This window comes from Echinops telfairi, unplaced genomic scaffold (assembly GCF_000313985.2).
Source record: "Echinops telfairi isolate 266 unplaced genomic scaffold, ASM31398v2 ScPeMD7_10;HRSCAF=50, whole genome shotgun sequence".
Classification (NCBI taxonomy): Eukaryota; Metazoa; Chordata; class Mammalia; order Afrosoricida; family Tenrecidae; genus Echinops; species Echinops telfairi.
In genome coordinates this window covers 6019299-6041360 of record NW_022103907.1, presented here as the reverse complement: position 1 = coordinate 6041360, position 22062 = coordinate 6019299, and the positions used below count along the sequence as shown (strand labels likewise).

Sequence of the window (22062 nt, the reverse complement as noted above, 5' to 3'; positions counted from 1 at the left end):
TTCAAGCCTTTAAGACCCCACACTATATCTTTTGATAGCCAGGCACCATCAGCTTTCTTCACCACATTTTCTTATGCTCCCATTTGTCTTCAGCAATCATGTTGGGAAGGTGAACATCTCAGAGTTCCAGAGTATTAGAACAAAGTGTTCTTGTGTTGAGGGAGTACTTGAGTAGAGGTCAATGTCCATCTGCTTCCTTAATACTAAGCCTATAAATATATATAGATCTTTTCCCCCATTGTCATATATAAATATGTTCACATATGTGCATGCCTGTATTTAGATCTCTATAAATGCCCTTTGCCTCCTAGTTCTTTCCTCCATTTCCTGTTACTTTCCTCTTGTCCCTCTATCATGTTCAGCCTTCATCTGGGTTTCAGTAAATTCCTCTCAGTTAGATTGCCCTTGATCAAGCCCTGCCAGACCTCCTACACCCTCCTCACCACCAATTTTCAGTCATTTGTTGTTCCCTTATCCCTGGGTTTGTTAACACCCACTTCCTTTCCTGGCCTCCCCCTCCCCCACGTGGCCCCCAGAACTGTCAACCCATTGTTCTCTCTTCTGGCTTGTTTATCCCACCTATCCCATCCAGAGAGCCATGCAACAACAACAATATGCACAAATACAAGACGGAGCACAACAAAGCAACAATAGAAAATAAAACAATAGCTACAACAACAACAAAAAGGCAATGACAAAGAAAAAGAAAAGCCTATATAAATAGTTCAAGGTCTATTTGTTGTCGTTTATGAGTGCTTTCCAGTCGCGTCTGATGGGACGCCACACCCTGGCCCCACAGTCTATTTTTGGTATTCCCTGAGGATTTCATGGATGCTCTGCTCCCCTTGCTGTTCTGTTGCACAAACCCAGCGTCTCACCTTGGTGTGGTGGGGTCAGGCCGGGCACAATTCCCGCCGTGTGTCTCCAGTGTTGTCCCCCATGGTGCTATGGGTCAGTGAGGAATGTTTTATCTTGTGGTGGGGTCCTCTCTGTGCATTGACTGCTCTGGACAGAAATATTGTCCTCAGGGCTTGGTGGCCCAGGATGTGCTTCACTCTTTTTACCTCCCCCCTCATTTGTTCCCGTGTGCTCTGATCAGACATGTCCCTCTCCCTGAGCTGTAGCTTCAGTGCTGTCCTCTGAAATGAATTCTTCTGGGGGGAAGTGGGGAGCTGTCCACTTCGTTAGTAATGGGGCCAGCCCCTCAGGCCTCTCTATTGGTTCCCTGCTTCATGCCAGTGTGTTGCGTTCTTGTCTTGGAGCACAGGAGCCCCATTTTCCTTCTCCATCTTTTTCCATGCCAGGGCTGGGTGGCAGGCATCCTAGGATAAAGGACCACATCCCCGCCCTCTTGCTCGCACCTGCATCCCGGCACACCCCTTTGGCAGCAATGGTCCTCCCCATGCTGGGTCTTCCCATCTGCACGGGCCCAACCCTCTCATGCCAGTCATCCTCCAGGGACTCCTCCTTCCAGCGACCTAGAGCACCTGCCAGGGTCCCCACTTCCACTGCCCAACACTAAACTCAACACCCTTCCCATCCACAAGAGCCTGAGGTGACCTCTCTCTCCTTTTCTTCTCTGCCCAAGAAGGCAATGATCCTGTTTCCTACCCTGTTGGCTCTCCCTCCTCCATTGGTATCTCACCTCCCTCCTGTTCATTCCCCACGACCACCACTGGAATCCATGCCTCTCTGGAGGAACCAACTCTGATGGGGGTCTTTCCCCAAGAAAAGACCCTGTGGCCCCCAGGTTGTTACAGGGTATGCTCTTGTCTCTCCCTTGCTTCTCAAAGTTATCAGAGTTAGTGGTGATAACGCCTCCTAAGATTATCAAGGCGCTGCTAGCTGCCAGGCAGGGTGCTGCATCTTTCCATTGTGTTCAGGAATCCTTACACTGGGCATAAATCTGCACTTTCAGATTAGGAAACTGAGGCTCAGCTTCAAATCCACGTGTCTGCTCTTACAATGAGGTGGTAGCCCTTTAAATCACGGCCCAGAAATCAACCTGCCAGCTCCTCTTCTAGGTCTTGGCTCAACCTACCACATCCTCCCGTGCTCCGCACAAACCCTGCGCTGCCCACCCAGAGCGCCTTCTCCCTGTCTCAATCTGCAAATATCCTGCTCACCCAGTTCCATTTTCTCTGAATTCTGCTCTGAAAATTTTATAACCCGGTTGAGTTTGATAATAATCTCTCTCCTCTGAACCCCAACAGCCCTCACTTTGTTTCCCTCTTCTTGTATCAATCTGTGTGCTTTTCCAATCCACTTCCACTACGCTACGGTATCTGATAAGGGCGCCCTGATGGCAGAGCAGTTCATGAGCTGGGGTGCTAACTGCAAGGTCAGCAGTTTGAAACCACCAGCCACTCTGTAGGAGAATGATGAGGCTTTCTACTCCGGTAAAGAGGGACCGTCTTGGACACCCACGGGGGCAGTTCTACACTGCTCTGTTGGGGCACTGTGAGTCGGAGTGGACCTGGTGGCTGAGAGAGAGAGAGAGACATCCTGACAGCAGAAGCCACCTGGTCTTTGTGCCCCCTCCGCCACCCTCACACCCCGAGAATGGCCCCCATCCAGCTGACCCTCAACAAACACTTAGCAACATGAGCGAACATTAGACACGGTAGCTTGGTGAACCATGAGAAAACACGGGTCAGAAGTGGTACAGGCGTGGTGCAGGGGCTCCTCTTACCATCGACAAGTAGACACCAAACAATATCAAGCAAATGAGCGGATGCGAGAAGCATTCTTACACTCCACAAAATCCACTTTATTTGGCACAGTTAAAGTGGTCCGTGAAAGAAAAGGGTTGGTCATGAGAGAGGGAGATTTTGCCATAGGGGGGATTCAAGTACAAGCCAGGAGGACCCCTGGGCTGGAGTGGGTCATTAGATCGGATGACTAACTTCCTAGATCATTTCCAAACAGGATCCCAAGCCACCCCTTCCTGTTGTGAGGACACCCACTGAAGAGGACTAACCTGTTTTGTTATGTTGTAACCACTGAACACAGTTCCCCGAAACCTGACCCCACGTCACGGAACCAGACATCAATGTGCCGCATAACCCCGAGGTTGTGAAACAATACAATGTTTCCAAAGCCAAAGACATCATCCTTGGATCCCAACCCCTTCTGCCAAAGTTAAGATACTTCAGATGGCATTATATTTTCCAAATTTTAGTGAAAAGGATCTTTTTATCAATATAAGACAGACGATTAAAATTTCAAGTCATTAAAAATCAAGTTTATGGAGGGCGGAGTAAAAAGACAAGTTTATTTGCAATCATAACTGTGTGATGAGCCAAAAATTATGATTCACCTAATTCTGGGCATCTCGGGTCCATTAAAAAAAAATCTTTGGAAACTGATTCTGGTAGCAAATGTACCAATTCTGCTGTGCGTGATTGAACTGTGGTATGATTTACTATATTTATTAATCCATATATAATTAGCTTGAACCCTCTTTAACTGTGGGAAATTATTAAAAGTACAGAGCAGAGCAGTATGGTGTCAAATGTTCTGTGTTGTAACTATCAGCAACAATTTCTGGGATAGGAGATAAAAAGCAAGACAAGTAACCAACTACAGCAAAAGACAATCAGCAGTTACTTCTTCTCAAGACTAATTTTGCCACACTTTCAAGACTTTGTTACAGCTCTGTTTTATTAACTGTGTGATCCTACTTGTGAGCCAGAGTAGTAGCTATTAGAATCTTTGAAAAATGAACTGTTTATCTGTGAGCGATGAAGCATCCACCAACAGGAACAAACATCATGTTTCCCGAGAGGAAGGAGGGCACCCACCAGCCTTCAGCAGCAGCAGAGAAAGACAGAGAGACACAGAGAGATGGCTGCCTTGAATCAAGGCCAACTTCTGCTGTCCTGGTGATAGATATACAACAGAACAAAACATTGTGCAGTCCTGCATCCTCCTCACAATTGCCGGGATGCTACCACTGCAGCTACTGTGCCAATCCATCTCACCCAGGCCTCTGCCTCACACCCCCTGGCCTTCTCGCTCACCACAAGCAACGTTTTCCTCCAGAAACCAAGGCCTCTGGGTGACATGTCCAGAGCAAGCAAGCAGGGCGATGTGTTTTTGGTTGTTTGTTTTAAATCATTTTATTGGAGCTCGTACAGCTCTTATCGCGATCCATGCATCCATCCATTGTGTCAAGCACTTTTGTACATTTGTTGCCATCATCATTTTCAAAACATTTCCTTTCTATTTGAGCCCTTGGCATCAGCTCCTCATTTCCCCCTCCCCCACTTTCCCCCCATCATGAACCCTTGACAATTTATTTAAAATGTTTTTTCCATGTCTTACACTGACCAATGTCTCCCTTCACCCCCTTTTCTGTTATCCGTCCCCCTGGGAGGGGATTATATGTGGATCATTGTGAGTAATATCCCCTTTCTCCGCCCACCTTCCCCTTCCCCTTCTGTCACTGCTACTGTCATTTAGGGTGACGTTTCCATGGCTCATTTTTGGAAGTAGATCACCAGGCCTTTCTTCCTAACTTATCCCAGTCTAGAAGCTCCGCTGACATCTGTCCACCCCGAGTGACCATGCTGCTGTTTGCAGCATCAGTGGGATATGGTCCCGCATCGTAGAAACACACAAGCCACTATACACTTCCAGAGGGCTGGCGGTAAACAGCTCAAGGGGTGAGTAATTTCTTCGTGGAAAACTTCTACATCTGCCTCTATGTGTCACCGAAAAGCTTAATTTAAATTGTCTCCTACCCAGAAGAAATTCTGCTGTACAGACAGGTAAGAATCTTACTACCAAACTGAGTCATACAATGACTCAAGGAACATAAACTGTTCTCCACACCGCTGCCTTTTACTGCTGTGTGGAGGATCACGGGGGCCACCTGAAGATCAGCCCCCATCCACATGCATGAACACTTGATAAAACAGTCATCGAAAAAGGGACTTGTGAAACGTGTAGGGAAACCATCCCGATTTGAGGAAATGCAGGTACTTAGTGACAGCCATTCCCTAAAATCCGTCTCCACAAAAGCAAGAGGAAGTAAGTATAAACCAAACCAGACTCGCTGCCATCGGGTCCATGCCAACTCGGACAGGCTGGGACCGCCCCTGCGGGTTTCTGACCCTAACTGTTGAAGGAGCAGAAATCCTCACCGTTCCCACGGAACAGCAGCTGGGTTCAAACTGGTGACCTTGTACTTAGCCTCCAATATGTAACCACTACACCACCAGGCCCCCAACCTAAGTCAATAGTGAAAATAGGAGAACTCCCACCTCAGCGTTAAGCTTCAGAAAACTCACTCCACGTGTTTCTAAAGGAAATCTTTTCAACGGAACTCCGTTCTTATTCTGTAACAAATGACACTGGAGACCTTTTTACTTTAAGTATTTTAAATGCCCTAAACTTTGTCTCCACATACAAGTAGGTGTCACATAATGACCACTCATTTACTGTTCAATTGCAGACATCCGTTGTCCCCTAAGTTTTGTTTTGTTAACAGAAAGCAATCCTCCTTTTGCTTATTATTTCTCTTAATGGTTTTAAAGACACCAAATCCCAATTATTGTAGCACTGGGCCACGGGGGAGACAGGCAGGTAAGGCACGGGGTGTGGCTCTGGGCATGGGCTCTCTACTGGGCCTGGCTGTCCCTGCTGCTCAGGTGGCGGGGCAGGGGCCAGGCGTGGGCACATGCGATTCTCTCCTCACTGATCCCTCTCTTACAGGGACTTTCTCCTCCATTCACAGCCACTCATCTGGCCTCCGACAGCAGCCGCAGCCGCAGAGACAACCGGAAGCAGGCTCCCACAGGGTTTCAATCTAGTTCTCACACAACACGCACGACGCACCATGTCCTATGTCACAGACTCTATCGTGGCCCCTAATCGATGCATGCCTATAATGTAATATGAATATTCAAATTTGAACATTAAACATGAGCTCTGGTAGTATTCCAATGCCACAGAAGGCCAGAGATCATCGTAATAACCAGTAAACAATGGAGACGTTGAGCTTATTGGCCAGGGGCCTCAATCAACTGCAAATGCCAAGAGTACTGGCAGGGCACAGTCCACATCGGATCAACAAAGCAGCTCCCAAAGGAGTCAAATTCGGACCTTGTATTTGGGTACTATTATTGCTTAGATCTCACTAGGCGCTAATGCTTACCTTGGCGGAAGCCAGGTACGGTACACCAGGGGAGCCCTGGGGATGCAGTGAGTGATGCACTGGGCTGCTCACAGCGAGAGCAGCAGTTCTAAACCGCCAGGTGCCCCGTGGGAGAAAGATGAGCTTTCTGTCACGACTTACGGTCTGAGAAATCCACAGAGGACGTTCTCCTCTGTCCTCCAGCATCACTATGTCAGAAGCCACACAATGGCAGGGAGTTTGTTGAGCTTGTGTGTACACGGAGGCTTCAAAACGTTCAGGAAAAAAATATGAAATTTAAAGATGATGGAACTCTTCCATAACTTTTTGAAACCTTCTCCTAGATTACGTTACAGATTTTAACTGATTCGCTCTTTCTCATCAATGCTCATAGAGTGGTTCGGAAGGCTGAATGAGTGAACAAGGAAATTGTAACACTGAAGCATGTTGAAAAGCACCATGGGCTGCAGAAGAACAAACAAATTTGTCTTGGACGACGTACACAGAAGGCTCTTGACAGGCGAGGAGGGTAAAACTTCATCTCACAGACTTTGGACGTGTCCTCCGGAGGGACCAGTCCCTAGAAAAAGACATCCTGCTTGGTAAAGGAGAGGGCAGAGAACCAGAGGAAGACCCCGAAGGAGATGGATTCACATGGTGGCTGCAACAATGGGCTCAACACAACAGCCGCCCTGAGGCTAGCCCGGAGCAGGTGCTGTTGCTTTCCGTTGTACAGAAAGTGGCTCCACGTGAAAACCATGGCGGCGAGCAACCACCAGCACCCTAGGAGGGTGGTGTTGCTAATCGCGGTCAAGTCAGCTCCGATTCAGGGGGACCCCACCGACAACGTCACAACATCTTGCCCGGTCTTGCACGCCATCATCATTGGTGTGCTCAAGGCCAGACTAGTGGCCACTGTGTACTTTGAGGGCCTTCTAACCTACTGTGATCCACAGTGTGAAACCAGTAAGGGGACAGGCATATCTGACCACCTCCGCCCCTCCATCCTTCCTGACCCACCTAGGTTGACACCTCTGCTCTTCCCACTCCACTCTGCATCGACCCTGTGCCCAGGAATGCGTGACAATGGCCACACTGAACTCACAGACAATACTCCCGATTCAGGGATTTATGAGGAGGACGAAGCAGGGGGCCACAGTCAGGATCAGGAAGCAGCGAGGATACAGCCATCAGTTCAAAACAACGCGTCTCCAGTAGCCACGTCTCTCTCTAGTCCTCATTCTCTCGGCCATGTGGTCCCTGCCTCAGTGGATCCCAGCCTCATAGTGGATCACAGTCGGGAATCTCCAGGCTGCTCTTGTGGTTCCTTAACCCTGTCCCGGCTCCATACCATAGTCTCTGGTCCTCTGCGGCGTCAGACGGAGAGCTCCCACGTGCTCTTCTCCCAGTGGTCCTGGCATTTCTCCCTTTGTCCCAGATGGCTCTTATACAGAGAGGAAAGGCTTAATACGCAGTTCTCAACCTGTGGGTCACGACCCCTTAGGGGATTAAACGACCCTTTCACAGGGGTCGCCCGATTCATTCACAGGAGCAAAATGACAGTGATGGAAGTAGCAACAAAAATAATGTTATGGTTGGGGGGGTTCACCGCAACATGAGGAACTGTATGAAAGGGTCGTGGCATGAGGAAGGTTGAGAACCACTGGCTTAAATGGTTTTGGCCTTTTAGCGGACCACACTCCCCAAGGAAACAAAGGGTGTGACGGGTTTAACCCTTCTACTAAAGTCAGGCCTTGATCCCTCCTTAATCCTGTCTGGTAGCCTATCAGACACTCCCTCCGAAGCCGAGTTCTAGGCACAGGCACAGTCTGGAGTTATAATCACCACACGAAGACTTATGGCTAGAAGGCCTTATTAACTGGGTGCACCTCACACGGACTTTTCATTGACTTAGTTTCAGGAGTAGATCATCAGGGCTTTCCTCCTCTCCTTTGTCTAAAACGTCCCCTGAACCCTGTCCATCATGATCGACCCTGCTGGTATTTGAAATCCCAGCAGCGTACCTTTCAGCTCCCCAGCAATGCACCAGGCCGTGTGATACCCTACCAGATGGCTGGTGTCCTGAGGCAGGTCTGTTATCAAGACTTTAGCAGTGAAAATAACTGAGGTCCAGAGAGAACAGAGAGCCTTGAGGGACAGGAGGAGGATTGAGCCGAGTCTGGCCCCTCACCCACCGCAGTATTCATCCGTCTCTCAAAACCGAGCGCCCTGCACCGACGACAGGTCTGTGCTGTGCCTGCTCCTCCGAGTCTGTGCACCTGGCAAGTTCCCCGTGCCCGGGGAAACGGGGACTTGTTCCCCAAACACCTCTACGGCTGGCACACCCTGAACTTGGACTTTCCCCTCGTCCGCATTCCAAAGCAAGCAAACTCGCTGCCACCGAGTCGATTCTGACTCATCGCGGCATCCCAGGACAGGGCAGAAATGCCCTTGTGGGTGTCTGCAATTGTAACGCTTTACTGGGAACGCCAGCCTCACCTTTCTCCCTGGAAGGGGCTGGTGGCTGCAAACTGCTCACCTGACCCTGTGGTTAGCAGCCCGACTCGTGACCCCCATGCCAACAAAGCTCCCTTGCATACCTGGTGTGATAGAGCCTATTGAAAGCAACCGTTTTGTTTTCTTTAATTCCTCAGGCGCTACAAAAGACCTTTCTTCACCGGCGATTGCTAGCATAGAACTCCCGGAGAAAGCCTCACATGAGCTACATCTTTCCTTCGGAAACAGCTAAGCAGAGCAGCCTCAATGCTGTGAGAGCCGGAGGGGAGGGGGTTGGTGGGGACACTAATTAGAATCCTGACCTGCCAGGGACAGAAACTCAGGTGCTCCCAGCAGTTTCCAGAAAGAGTGATGCAAACCTGGGATGTGGCCCTGGAGCGTTGCCCAGAGCCCCAGCCACCACTGAACTGCTCAGGTGGTGGTGACCCCCCAACCATAAAATTATTTTCATTGCTACTTCATCACTATCATTTTGCTACTGTGATGAATTGGGCGACCCCCGGGAAAGGGTCGTTCGACCCCCAAAGGGGTGGAGATCCACAGGTTGAGAACCACTGCCCTAAGAGGTGGTGGCATGCAGAGACAAGATGAGTGTGATCTGGCTTTGAATCACCTGTGAGACTCTAACCTCAGGTGGCCCATCTAGGAAATCCGGTAGCGAATCATGGCTTGTGGTGGGATTTCCTACAAGAGCCTCCATGGTCTAGTGAGCCATGTGGTCCACTGAGCCGTGTGGAACACCACTGGCTCGCAAGTAGGAGGCCTTCCTGCATTGCAGGGGGAAGCAGCTTTGCCTTTCTGTTGAAATACAAATACTTAAATCAATGTTCGGGTAATCACATTGAACTGGGATACTTGATCCAAAGGATGTGACTGATGACAGTCAATATTTATGTAGCACTTGTGTCCCCCCCAACCCAAGTCAGTGTTCAGTGTATCTTGTGTGTCATTGTGAACCACTGGGGAAATCATAGGCAGAAAGTTATCAAACTTTTTAGCTATTTATTTTTTTTGTAGAGAAAAGCCATCATAGTCCAACAGACCCAGGGACGTCCCTGCTCTTCTCTCGGCCGTTATTCCCCGGCTCTCTAAAAAGGGGGCTGGAAAAACATGACCCTTCGGTTGTCTAATCTGGACCCCAGAGGCCCCCAGGTCAAGGCCACCACCTGCAAGTACAGCTCAACTAAGACCTGCCCGGGGGCAGAGCTGCCCTTCCCCTTGGAAAGACCACCAGGAAAGGAGATTTCACAAGATCCTAGATCAGGGGGCCTTTCAGAGCGTGTTTTTGCTACCAAGCTGAGGGATGGGAAACGTGGCAGGAAAAGACAACAGGAAAGCCTAACATGGATTCAGTTGCAAGAGAGAGAGAGAGACTTGGCTAAAACATCGATAATATCAGCGGTTGCATGAGATGATCACTAGCCAACAGGCAGAAACAGGCCCTCCTGTGCTCATTCAGCTACACAGGGCAGACGGCAAACCCTGGCCCCTCTGCACAGTGACAGACTCAGGAGTCTGAGCTGTGTGGGTTCACCTGGACCCTGACCACCTTATAACAGGGGAGGTGATTCCAGAAAATGGCATATTTGAAGAGGCCCCCTGGTAAGATACAACTGGTCTCTCCTTGGCCAGAGCAACAGAGAAAGGTGGAAACACTCAGAGAACAAACGGGTCTACAGGACTACCTTCCTAATGCTGTGACCCTTGAATACAGTTCCTCAGGTGGTGGTAACCCCCAACCATAAAATTATTTTCGTTGCTGCTTCATCACTGTCATTTTTCTACTGTTATGAATCGGGTGACCCCTGTGAAAGGGTCATTGGACTCACAAAGGGGTCGTGACCCACAGGTTGAGAACTACTGGTCTATAGGGAAGTACCGGGAAGAGACGACAAAAGTATTTGTTCATTGTATCCAGGCACAGCCAATGCCATACGAACCAGTGATTCAAACAGGCTTTCCAAAATGAATTGCAAGGAGGGGGCATTGTATTTCTTAGATCTAGGCCCTGTTTCTCGTCAATAATTAGGCAAAGTTTCCTTGCCTTAATATGCCTTGTGGAAAGGGGGGGGGGAGATCATGTTTGTAAAAGATGCATAATGAAGAGAAGAGTTCTCAGGACGAGCAAACCAAGTGTTTCCTGAGCTCCGTCTATAAAGGGTCTAAATGGCAGGCCTAGTCAACATGAGCCTGCTGAAATTCCTAACTGGGCTGTTTCCCAACATCAGATGCATTCCTACAACAACTTCCAGGACGGAGTCAACATGACCCCTGAGGAACGGCCACGCAGCGCCGTCCTGACCCCTCTCCCTCTGCACTTCCTGGTCTCCATGCAAGGGAGCATGGGCCTGCCAATGCCAAGGGCATGCTCTGGACAAGAGATTGCTCTTCGTTTTCCTTTGGGAAATAAGTCACACTTTCTGGCTCAGAAATAAAATGGCACCTTCCCTCACTGGCTACTTCTATTAATTATGTAATACAGTGCTCTTCACATCCCTCCTGGCCTCTGACATTTGTTCATTTCAGCATGCGAGCTTTAAAACTCAAGGTTCCCAACCTCACAGTGCACCAAGAGCTTGTTAACAGGAGGGCCTTGGGGTGTCCCCTCAGGGGGTACAGATAATTCAGCAGGGCTGGAGTGGGAATCAGGAGCCTGAATTTGTAACACCTTCCACAGGAGATTCTTATGCCACGGGTGTTGGCACCACACTTTGATAACCACAGCCCTTAATAAATGGTACAGATGAGGAAGAAAGGCCTGAATGACCTACTTGTAAAACTTCATAGGAAACTAGGTGGGTTTGAACTGCCAAACTTTCCATTAGCAGCAGGCACTTACCCCTATGAATCACAACAGAAATCACCTGAGAGGAAGGCCAGCCCATACATGAGGCGGCGACAAAGGACTCGGACAACTGGCAACCAGGAAGGCGACAGGAAGCCAGGACAGTGTTTTGATCTACTGTGTATGGCATTGCCAGAATTGGAATTGACCAAACTGCAACTAAAAACAATGACAACAAAAGGTGTTTTGAAAATGCTCACTGGCATCTGCTTGACATAGTGTCAGATTGAACTATGTATGGGATGAAGATTCGGCTAATTAAAACAAAAGCAAAACCCACTGCCATCAAGTCGATTCCAATTCATAGTGGCCCTGTGCCGGAAAACCAAACCAGTGCCAGTAGATCTATTCCAACTCCACAGATCGAGAAGGGCTACCCTTCAATGACTGTAAATCTTAAGGGAGCAGAGAGCCTCATCTTCCTCCTATAGGGCCACTGGTGGGTTCGAATCCACCAGTTTATAATTTCCGCTGGTAGCTTTTATCTTTATTATAATTTTCTCCAACTATACCCTGTCTCCTCTGTGTGGCGTCTACCTTAATTCATTACCAAACACCCCTGAGGTTTCCCCTGCACCCACTTGGTTCTCGCCTCTGAATAACTGGTACCTTTTGTCACCAACCACATCAGCACTGCATCTGCCTGGCTTTCCATCAGTCCAGCTTCCCATCCACTGACCAAACTCATCCTTTCTTCCAGCCCAGCAGAACTCAGAGCACGTATTCCCAAACCAGCCAATTCACCTCCTAATACGCAAAACACGACATTTCGCAAACTGTTTACTTACATCCATGCCAACAATATTACTCAAATGTGGTGGAGTGAAAAAGCCATGGGGAATAGTGTCGTTGGCCAAGAGCAGTATTTGGAGATCTAAAATTACAAGGAAAATCATACAGCATTCATTTTACTGAGTCCCAAATCTCTATCAGATGATGTTGAGCAGAAAGATTCTAAAATTGGCAGAGAGAAAGGAAAAGTTGTCTTAAAGTTTGGGCCATGCCAGGGCTGCCTACAGAAGAAATAGGATCAGGTGGCATGCCCCTGGGAAAGTTATCCTAATAAGCACTGTCTGCAGGGCCAGGAGAAGCACACCGAGGAAATGTGGGGAACGAAAACACGTGGAAATTGTTGCCAAGAGGTCAGAGTAAACAAGGAAGTGAATCTGAAGTATTGGAGGGCAGCATTTACAGCCAAGCAGACTCTGAGAGATGAGTTCAACCTGACTGTCCGTGGTTAGCACTGATGGGGCAGACCGGCCTGCAGGCAAAGCACAGGCCTGAGTTGAGCCCACGCAAAAGACATCCTGCTCTCAGGGAGCTCAGCCCTGGTACCTTCCCCCTAGGTCAGCAGAGTAGAGGAGGAGGGAGCCATGATTCTCACCAGGGGGCCTGGGGCACACAAAGAGGAGCCAGTCAATGGCAAAGGAACCCAGGACAAGGAGTCCTGAGCAGGCAGGAGAAGCCCCTGGGGGTTCACACTTGGGAACACTGCTGAGCTGAGGCATTTTTCATGTATGACCTCATTCAACCACCCCACGAACCTCTGAACGATGGTCAGGACCATCAGCATACGTGTTTTTCGAATGGGGTGACTTAACCTCGTCCCAAGTCTTAGTTACCTGTCCACGGTCAAGTAGTCAGGAAGTGTCAGCCAAGGTTGATGTCAAACTCCAAACCAAATTCACGGCCATCAAGTCATGTTCACTCAGAACAACCGTCTAGGGCAGGGGAGAACCATCCCTGTGGGGTGCCGAGACTGGAACTCTTTAGAAGAGAAAATCTCATTGTTCTTGTGAGAAGTAGCTGGTGGTTTAGAACTGCAGGCCTTGCGGTCAGCAGCCCAAACACAGCTGCCACGGAGTCCGTTCTGACTCAGGGTAACCCCACATGTGTCAGAACAGACCTGAGCTCCAGGGAGTTTCCGATGATGGCTTTTGTTTTGCTTGTTAGAAGCAGATTACCAGCCCTGGCGTCCAGGGCGGACTTGAACCTCCCAGCCAAGTCACAGGCCGTCTGCACCGCCCAGGGACTCCTTACTCCAAAGACTGAACTGCTAGCCACTGAGCAACACGACCTCAAGGTCAGGGCAAGCCAAGGTGAAAGCACTGAAGGAAAGAAGAGAAAAACAGGAATGCCAAGTCTAAGAGGGCCAGGGAACTGAAACAGAATTTCCTTTCTTGCATCCTCTCTGGCTTGGGTCTGAATGCATGCTAAGGCTCAGCACTTACTAGGCGATGTTTCAATGGCATGCTCAATCCGTACTCAGAAGCAGAGCAGATGAATAGGGGCACAAGTGCGCACACATATAAATACAGCTCTGAATACTTTTCCTAAGTATCCAAACAACCAATTTGTGTCATACCAACAAATTATGTGCTATTTTCTCTCCACTAGGAGGACAGGAAACCTTATTAGCAAAACGTGTATTTAGAGCAAGGAACAAACATCGTCTCTCCCGTATCTACAAAACATTGTGCTTAATTACCACATTGGGCAGCTTTAAATGAGTACCTGTTGGGTATATTATTTTCTACATGCTTGTGTATTTACAGTATTTTATAATTTAAAATAGATTAATGGAGGGGGTAAAACATCCCATTTGTTTCAAAATGCTTAAACCTTAAAAAAAAATTTTAAAAAAACTTTTCTTTAATTTTCTTCATTGGAAAAAAAAAATCCTATCCACAGCAAAAATCTTTGCTCATCTATGAGGGTACTCTCCAAAATTGAGCTAGCCCGATGTTTAAAAGGTTAAGAATGGTTAAGTGCTGATCTTGACATTGAAATTCCCATAGGATGGTCATGAAGACTGTTTGGGGGCGGGGGTCCCTCCTGGCTCCCCAACTCTCTGAAGTGCAGGCAGCCTCCATCTGCATCACCTGGGGAGCTTGTTGGAAAAGCAGATTCCTGGGCCCCACCAAGAGCCCACTACAAAAAGGCATTTTAAACAAACAGCTGCACGTTTTTTGCGAACCTGTCTAGCCTGGTTTTAAAACAGAGCAAAGCAGGCCCTGGGCAGAACCTACAACCCGCTCCTTCTCCTCTCCTAACACCCGGAGGGGCAGCCACAGCTCCTACGTTAGGGAAGGAGCCGAGTGAGAGCTGAAGTCACAGGCAGTGTGGGACGGAGCCCAAACAGCATCCGCCTGTCCACCCTCCAGTCAGTGCTGGGAAATTCCAAAGCGGACCGGGGTAACCCAAGTGGCGTGCCCCACCTTTCAAAGCTGCCTGATCAGCACCCTCGGGCTCAGGAAACAGCACTGTCACTGCGAGCAATGAAAAACAGTCTGCATCAGTTAGGGCTGTGGGCACAGTCAAGACCAAGTCCGGGTGGAGAGCGTGCTGCAGCCCTGGTGGCAAGGTGGGTATGAGTCGGGCTCCAATCCACCAGGTTTTCTCCTCGGGTGAGAGACGAGGCTTTCTACTCCCGTGAAAAATGACAGTCTGGGGGGCTCTCAGGGGGAGCTCTACCTACCTGGCCCTCTGGGGTCACTTTGAGTCAGCACCGACACGGTGGCAGTTGAGTTCTTTGGAGGGTGGTGGGAAGAACCCTGAACAACCTCACTCCAGCGGATTCTGACTCATGGGGAGCCCATGTGTGTCAGAGACCTGCACCCCCTAGAGTTTCCCACGGCTGGTGTGTCGGTCGATCTCCAAGCCTCTCTTTCAGGGTGCTTCTGGGTGAACACAGGACCTCACACCTTTCAGTGATCCGTCAGGCTCCTAACCACCAAGGTACTATTTAGAAAGGGGGTCATCAGTACCACCTGCCTCGCCAGGTTTGGTTTAATTCCGTGTGGTCTTGCCCTGGTGGCAGAGCGATTAGGCCTTTCTAAGTACAGCTGTTAACTGCAGACAGTCATAGAAACCACCAGTCTCTCCTCAGAGAAAGCCGGGCTTTTTACCCCCGTAAAGAGTCGCAGGCTTGGAAACCTACAGGGGCAATTCTACCCAGTCCTATAGGGTCGTCAGTTAAGAGCGGGCATCCACTCAATGGTGGTGGGTTTGATTCACTACACAGAGCTGTGACGAGCCAGAAAATGCTCTCAGCAGTCACTGAAGCACTCCCCCCAATTAATTCATCACCCTCCTCAGCACTCCTCCACCCCACCCCCACCCCCACCCCACCCCCGTGTCATCTTGGTCAGGGTTAAAAGCATGGTGGCACAGCCCTCTCTCTGAGCTGCCCTCGTTCACTGCTAGGACAGTTTGGGGGGCAAAAGCTGCATTTTAAGGAACCTTTCATTTGAGCTCCTAAATATATCTGACTATATACGTGGAACACCCAAGCCCAGTGGCAGGGTTAGAAATAGCAAAAGAATTCCTTTCAACAGGTCAGGCAGGGCATGAGTGGGGCACGGGAAAACGTCCACCCAGCAGGCCAGGCAGAGAGAGGGCCAGCATGGCCAGGCTGGGCCACAGGCTGGGGGCGGGCTTCAACAGAAGGTTCATGAACTATGGTAACCCCAAATTTATGGTTTCTAAATGTGTATTTTAACTCGTGTTGCAAACACATAGTTGACCCAGTGTGAACTTGACCTCTGGATCCCCCTGCCTTCTCTGGCCTGTCTGTGCAGCACGGCATGATTTTCCAACCAACCCTCCCTCTCCTACTCACCCCACCCCCCACCACCCCAACGCACACACATCCCTACTGGGGCCGGCGGCTCCTAGGGTCAAAGCTCACTGCGGATCTATTGGCAAAGCAAGCAGCTGACAATAGCCATAGCAGGCAGGAGAAGAACGTGTAATCGTTCTGGGCCCGGCTCCCCAGCTGGGCCAGCACAGCGCCAAGCCAACAGTGACAGGCGAGAGACCCCAGAGAGTCATCTCAGTGCCTGGAACTCTAGCCGCCCAACGCCCTACAGGATGAGATGGCCATTGGCCCACGAGGGGCAGCACTACACATGACTGGGTCTCCCCTGCACATCACTTAAAATTCTATGGATTGGTTTCTTGGTTTGGGTTTTTAAGTTCTTTTATTTTAAAAAAAAAAGCAGTGTGGGCTGGGTGCCAAGGCAAAGCAATGGAATATCGATTCTGTTTCTGGCTCAGGAGAGAACAAGCCATTGGATGTGCCATGAGTTGAGTGAGTAAAAGCAGACCCTCCACTCCCTACCGCTGGCTGCATTTCGCCTCTATTCATAGATCCTGGCACAGGGTGGAAAGCTAACCAGATATCCACTAAGTAAACGTAAGAACCATCCATGCATCCTGGAGGGCCCACAGTGCACCACGCTCCGACTCTGGATTCCTGTCGACCCCTTCCGTCCCAACGCCCTGCAGCTCGGCCTCACACTGGCCTCCCCTTTACCCCCCTGTGCTGCCCAGCTCCTGGTCCAGTCTCTTCATGAAAGCCTAGCCCCCTGGCAATACCTCTCTCTGGCCATACGCACCCTAAGGAGGCAAAACGATTGGAAGAACCCAAGCAGGGGCTGGACTCAGTGTGGATGGTGGCAAATTGTGCAAATGTGGGGGAGGTAACAATGTTACATAGTAGGGGTTTCATTTCCCACCCTCAAGGCCCACCTATAAGTGTGAACTTTGGGGAAAGAGAAACAAAGGTGGTCCTCTCTGGTCTGCCCCAAACTGGTATTCCTGTCAACATTCACCCAAGATGAACAACTAACATGACCTGTCTTATGGTATGATTTCAACTCCTAGAGACCCACACACAAGAGTACCTGGGAAAACAATAGGAGCTTGCAATTGGGCAGCTCTGAAAGGTGAGTAGGCAGTGAGCACCGAGAACTACCTGGGCGGATGGGCACCGCCAGTCTTTGCCCCTGGCTGTGCGGGTGGGCTGCCCCCTTGTTTCTCGTGTCTCTGATGGAGGAATTGGGGCTCACTAGCTCTTCAGTCCTCAGAAGCATTTTTCTGCGTCCCATGTAAATGAAGGTTCAATTGATGAAGCGCAGCCCCAGCTGGCTCGCAGGGGCACCTTCTTACCTTTCCTTCATTAGATAAGGAAATGCTGAACAACCTGAACTCATCAAGTCTCCTATGCAGAAACAATTTTCACCTCCAGTGCACGTGGCGTATGCACACTGAAACCCTTCGCTAACGATTCTGCAAACATGACAGTGCGGAGACTTCCTGGGGTGCAAACAGATGCGTGTGCACATTTTATGATGACTCCCATCTTAAGGGGGGCACTCTTAGCTCCCGTGTCACTGGGTTTTGTGTTTTTATAAGAAACGAACAATACCGAAACATAATTGCTCCCTAGCTGCATACTAAAGGAGACAAAGAAGAGACCACAAATCAATGTATTTGCATCTACACAGCACTTCTATTTATGCAGTAGTTCGTCACAAAACTTGGGCCTGGGGTATTTTTTTCCCCCCATTTGTAAACTGGGTATTTTCCCTTTAAGCAGCAAACTGATCTTAAGAAAACTGGAGACCCCTAAGCAATTGAATAAGTTATTTTAAATAAACCATTCAATGGTGGAAAACAATTCAGACCACTTTGAAGCTATAATATAAAAGATATCCGCATCTACACTATTAAAGAGAGAAGGGGAAAAAAGAGAGAGATCTGAAAAAACACTGGAGGGGAGAAGCAAACTGATGAAGAAAGGAGGCGGAATGTCCTTGACACCATCCAGTAATCAACACGAGGGATCTTCTGTGGTTTCTCCAATGCTTTCACATTCATGCTCTTTCACCATGACGCCTGCCACAATCTTGTGATCAAGGTTTTAGCACGGTCATTTCTGGGTGCGAAAATACAGGCTCAGAGTGAGCATGTGAATTTCCCAAGAACACACACCTACTGGAGATGTCAGGATTTGAACTTGGGTCTGAGCAGCATGATGTCAAGAGACTTTGCTGACATCATACTGCTAAGGCCACAGATACGGGTTTCTAAGTTTCAGCAGTAACCCAAAGGAGCCATCTGAAGGCAGAAGGGTCCCCTATCACTCATGCCTTCCCAGAACCAGAAAGCAAGTCCCCTGCTGAGAAAATACCGATCTAATTAGACATACTTTGGGTCTAAGCACTGACCTACCCCAAGCATCGCTTAAAAAACACACATTCCTGAACAGAGTTATCATCTCAGTTCCTAGCATGTGGACCTGAATTTGCATAGGCAGGTGATGTCACATTACTTAGATCCCAGACAACCCACCTTATAGGAACTTTATAGAAACCAGAAAAAAATAACACAAAACAGTCAGAAGCATGTGAAGCAGGAATTTTAAAATGAAATAATTCAGTGACTTCCTCTGGAAGTCTACATTGACTGCTTAGTCCTAGCGTTCTGACTGGTTTGCATTCTCTGCCTCTTCCTAGCAGGGTTACCAGAGGCCAAGCACATCAGACCGAGGCGCACACAGCCCTGCCTCCTCAGTGGGGAAGCAGAGCTGTGAGGTGATCCCTCAAGTTCTGGACACTCTCCTTCCTGATCCAAGAGCAATTTTGGGTCTCCCACGTCCCTCAGAAAACATCAGGAGAGGAGCTTCTCCTCGCTCCAGGGGTCAGCCAGCTGCATCTCCTGTCAGGTCAACTTCTTAAAGCCTTAGAGTCGCAGGCAGCAAAGAGCGCTCACCCACCCTCAGGAAACGTCCTGTGCTGTGGTTTGCCTCTTCCAGAGTCCCTGGGCGGCACAGCGCTGAAGCTTGGTGGCCAGCTGAAAAGTTGGCATTTCAAGCCCACCGCAGGGGCCTTGGAAGACAGACCTGCTTCTGAAAGGGCACATCCTGGAGAAGCCCATGGCTACTCTGCAAAGCATCACGCGAGAGGATCCCGTATAGAAGGGGGGAGAACGCACAAAGAAATGAGGCTTGCTGGTTAAAGAGAAACTGGTGGAACCCCTTGGCCAACCTTCAAGTCTGGAACTGAACTCACCTCCGTGTTAGAATAGCCACCCATTTTAAGGTCCAAGGGCTGTACTGACAAAGTGCAGAGGCCTCTGAAAGGAGGGAGGGAGACAGGAAACACTGGAAGACGAAGGATGCACAATGGTACACTGAGGGACTGCAAGAGATGAGTAGAAACGAGATGTGCATGAACATAAAACTGATGCTCTGAGGTGTAAATCTTCACCTAATGCACAGCAAACATTTAAAGGCAGGCACACACACACACACACACACACACACACCAGAGCTCTAATCTGCAGAAGGTGTATCCTGTTTTGAGATAAGAGACCAAGGGTGAATCAGCCCTGATCAATTCTAAATTCCAGAAAATGGTGACACATTGCCAGAAGTAGACTCTAAGGATTTAAGAACTGAGAAACTAAGTCTGAATCTAAACTGCGTCTACTCTCCAGCCTGTCTGACCCAGTGGCTGGAGTTCAGTGCTCGGGAAGTGGACAGAAGCCCCCGCTCTGTGGCCAGTCCTGATGGATCACGGTCCAATCGGAGCCCACCTGGATCCTCCTTTCTAAAAACTAAAGCTGCTACATCAAACCCCTCCCTTCTGTTTCCTTCAATGACTGAAGACTTTTTTCCCCTTAGCAAGTTTACTAGAATGACTATACTAGAAAATGTTTCTATTATGTCCACCGAATCCAAACCAGGTACAAGGCAAAGTACTCAGCTAGATTTATTGTGAGGAATACGAAGAAGCAATTGAAATACTAGACGATTCCAATCCACATCCATCCTGTGAGGGCACTGGCTGGATGCAGAGAACACCTGCAAAGGCTCAACTCCAGCCACATCGAAATAAGGTTTTATTTCCAATTAGCACCAGATTTGGCACAAGCTTGTTCAGGGGCGTCGTGCATCTTAGCTTAATCTTTAACTTCATAATACACAGGGAAACTATTTTTCTGACGTTCTTAGATCTGCATGCCCCGTAAAAAAACCCTGCTAAACATGGACTAACGCCTATGAGGCACAAGTGGGGAAGTCGCACAAGTGGGGAAGTGAGCACCTCCTGAGAAGCAACAGGCCTCAACGACGGGAGCCTGGGATGGGAGCTTGGGGTGGCCGTTTTCAGAAAATGTAAAGAACTCTGGATGTTTCGTTCCAAGTGATCAAACCAGGAGCAGGCAAGTCAACTCCAACCTACAGAGGGCTCCCTGTGTGTCCGAGAACGACGATGTTCCAGATTTCCAGTGGCTTATTTTTTTAGAAACAGATTGCCAATCCTTCCTTCCGAGGCACTCCTGTTCGATCCTCACCCCCAACATGTTGGTTAAGAGTCAAGCACACTAACCATGGCACCAGCCAGGATATGCCCCACTGCCATCAAGCCCATGCTGAGTCCCAGACCCAAACCAAACGCAATGCTATCAAGATGATTCGAACTCAAAGTGACCCTGTCACTTTGAACTGCCCAAGGTAGAACTGCCTCAGTTCTTTGACCCTGAGGTAGAACTGCCCCTGGGGGTTTCCAAGACTGTAACTCTTCAGGGATAGAAAATCCCACATCTTTCTCCCTCAGAGCAGCTGGTGGTTTTGAACTGCTGACCTTGTGGTTAGCAGCCCAACTCATAACCGTTATGCCACCAGGGCTCCTTTCAAACTCATAGCAACCCTAAATAAGGCTTCTGAAGCTGTAAGTCTTTACCGAAGAAGGCAGCCTCCTCTGTCCCGTGGTTGGTTTGAACCACTGACCTTGCAGTCAGCAGTCCAATAAATACCCAGCAATGCCACCAGGGGTCCTTCCATTCAAGAACAGGGGTGGGTCCGTTCCTTGTTTCCTAATGTCACCTTAAAAAATGGTGCTCCCTGCTTGGTATTGGTGTTTAAGGGAATTGTACTGTTTCTGCCATATCTCATATCCCCCAGCAGAATTCCTTTTCCCTCCCTTCTGATTTGGAGGTGTGGCAGACCAATTACTACCTCGGTTGCATCCAGAGGAATCACAGGTGGATGACCCTGGTTCTACACAAGGCATCTGCCGCCTGTGGCACTGATAGGGCACAATTTCCTCAACCCAAAGGCTCTTCTGTGTGGTAGTGAAGGTTGCAGTAATGCAGCCAACAACTTGGCAATTGCTCAGGTCGATTCCCCACATCAGCATCAGCCCCTGAGAGTGACCACTGTGGGATCTCCCACGTGAACATCCCCATGTGGTCTACTGTTCCAAGACACTGTGACCAATCCAACTTACGTTTGGTGCACCTCTGGGAGCCAGGGGCCTTACTCCAGCCATGGCAGCACTGCCCTCCGCAGACATTCACCCTGAAACAAGACAAGAGCCCTGAGTTCTGCAGTCTCTGTTCAAGAACTCAAGTTTCCAAGAATTTCTTGAAAGCCCAGCGTCCTGCTTCCGCATCCCTCTGGACTGCTGGCAGCCTTAAGGGGCACCCAGGATACCCACAGCAAAGCCGTGCAGCTGGAAGGTTACAGTCTATCAGGGAAGCGGGAGAACCAAGTCTACATGACCCAACGCTCCACAGGCGCTAAGAAAGACTTCCAAATAAGAGTGTTCAGACCCCAAATAAAAGTAGAGCCAAGTTTATTTTGTACGTTATTGGCGCCCACATTTTAAACTGAAACTGAGTTTTAGAGAGGTGTCCAAAAGCAGGTGAGGTCACAGGCTTGGAGTCACCCCTGGGGAAGAAAAACAAACACCAAGTAAGCAAAACAAGTCTC

The 22062-nt window shown here is 49.2% G+C and overlaps 1 protein-coding gene across 1 annotated transcript in view; it reads right to left on the bottom strand.

The window, feature by feature from the left end:
* Positions 1–21642, bottom strand: part of LTBP1 (latent transforming growth factor beta binding protein 1) — a 476077-nt gene extending 454435 nt beyond the window's left edge. The window contains exon 1 of the mRNA XM_045287025.1: positions 21578–21642. The gene's annotated coding sequence lies outside the window, so the exon portion shown is untranslated. The remainder of the gene's footprint in view (positions 1–21577) is intronic.
* Between the last annotated feature and the right edge of the window lie 420 nt (positions 21643–22062).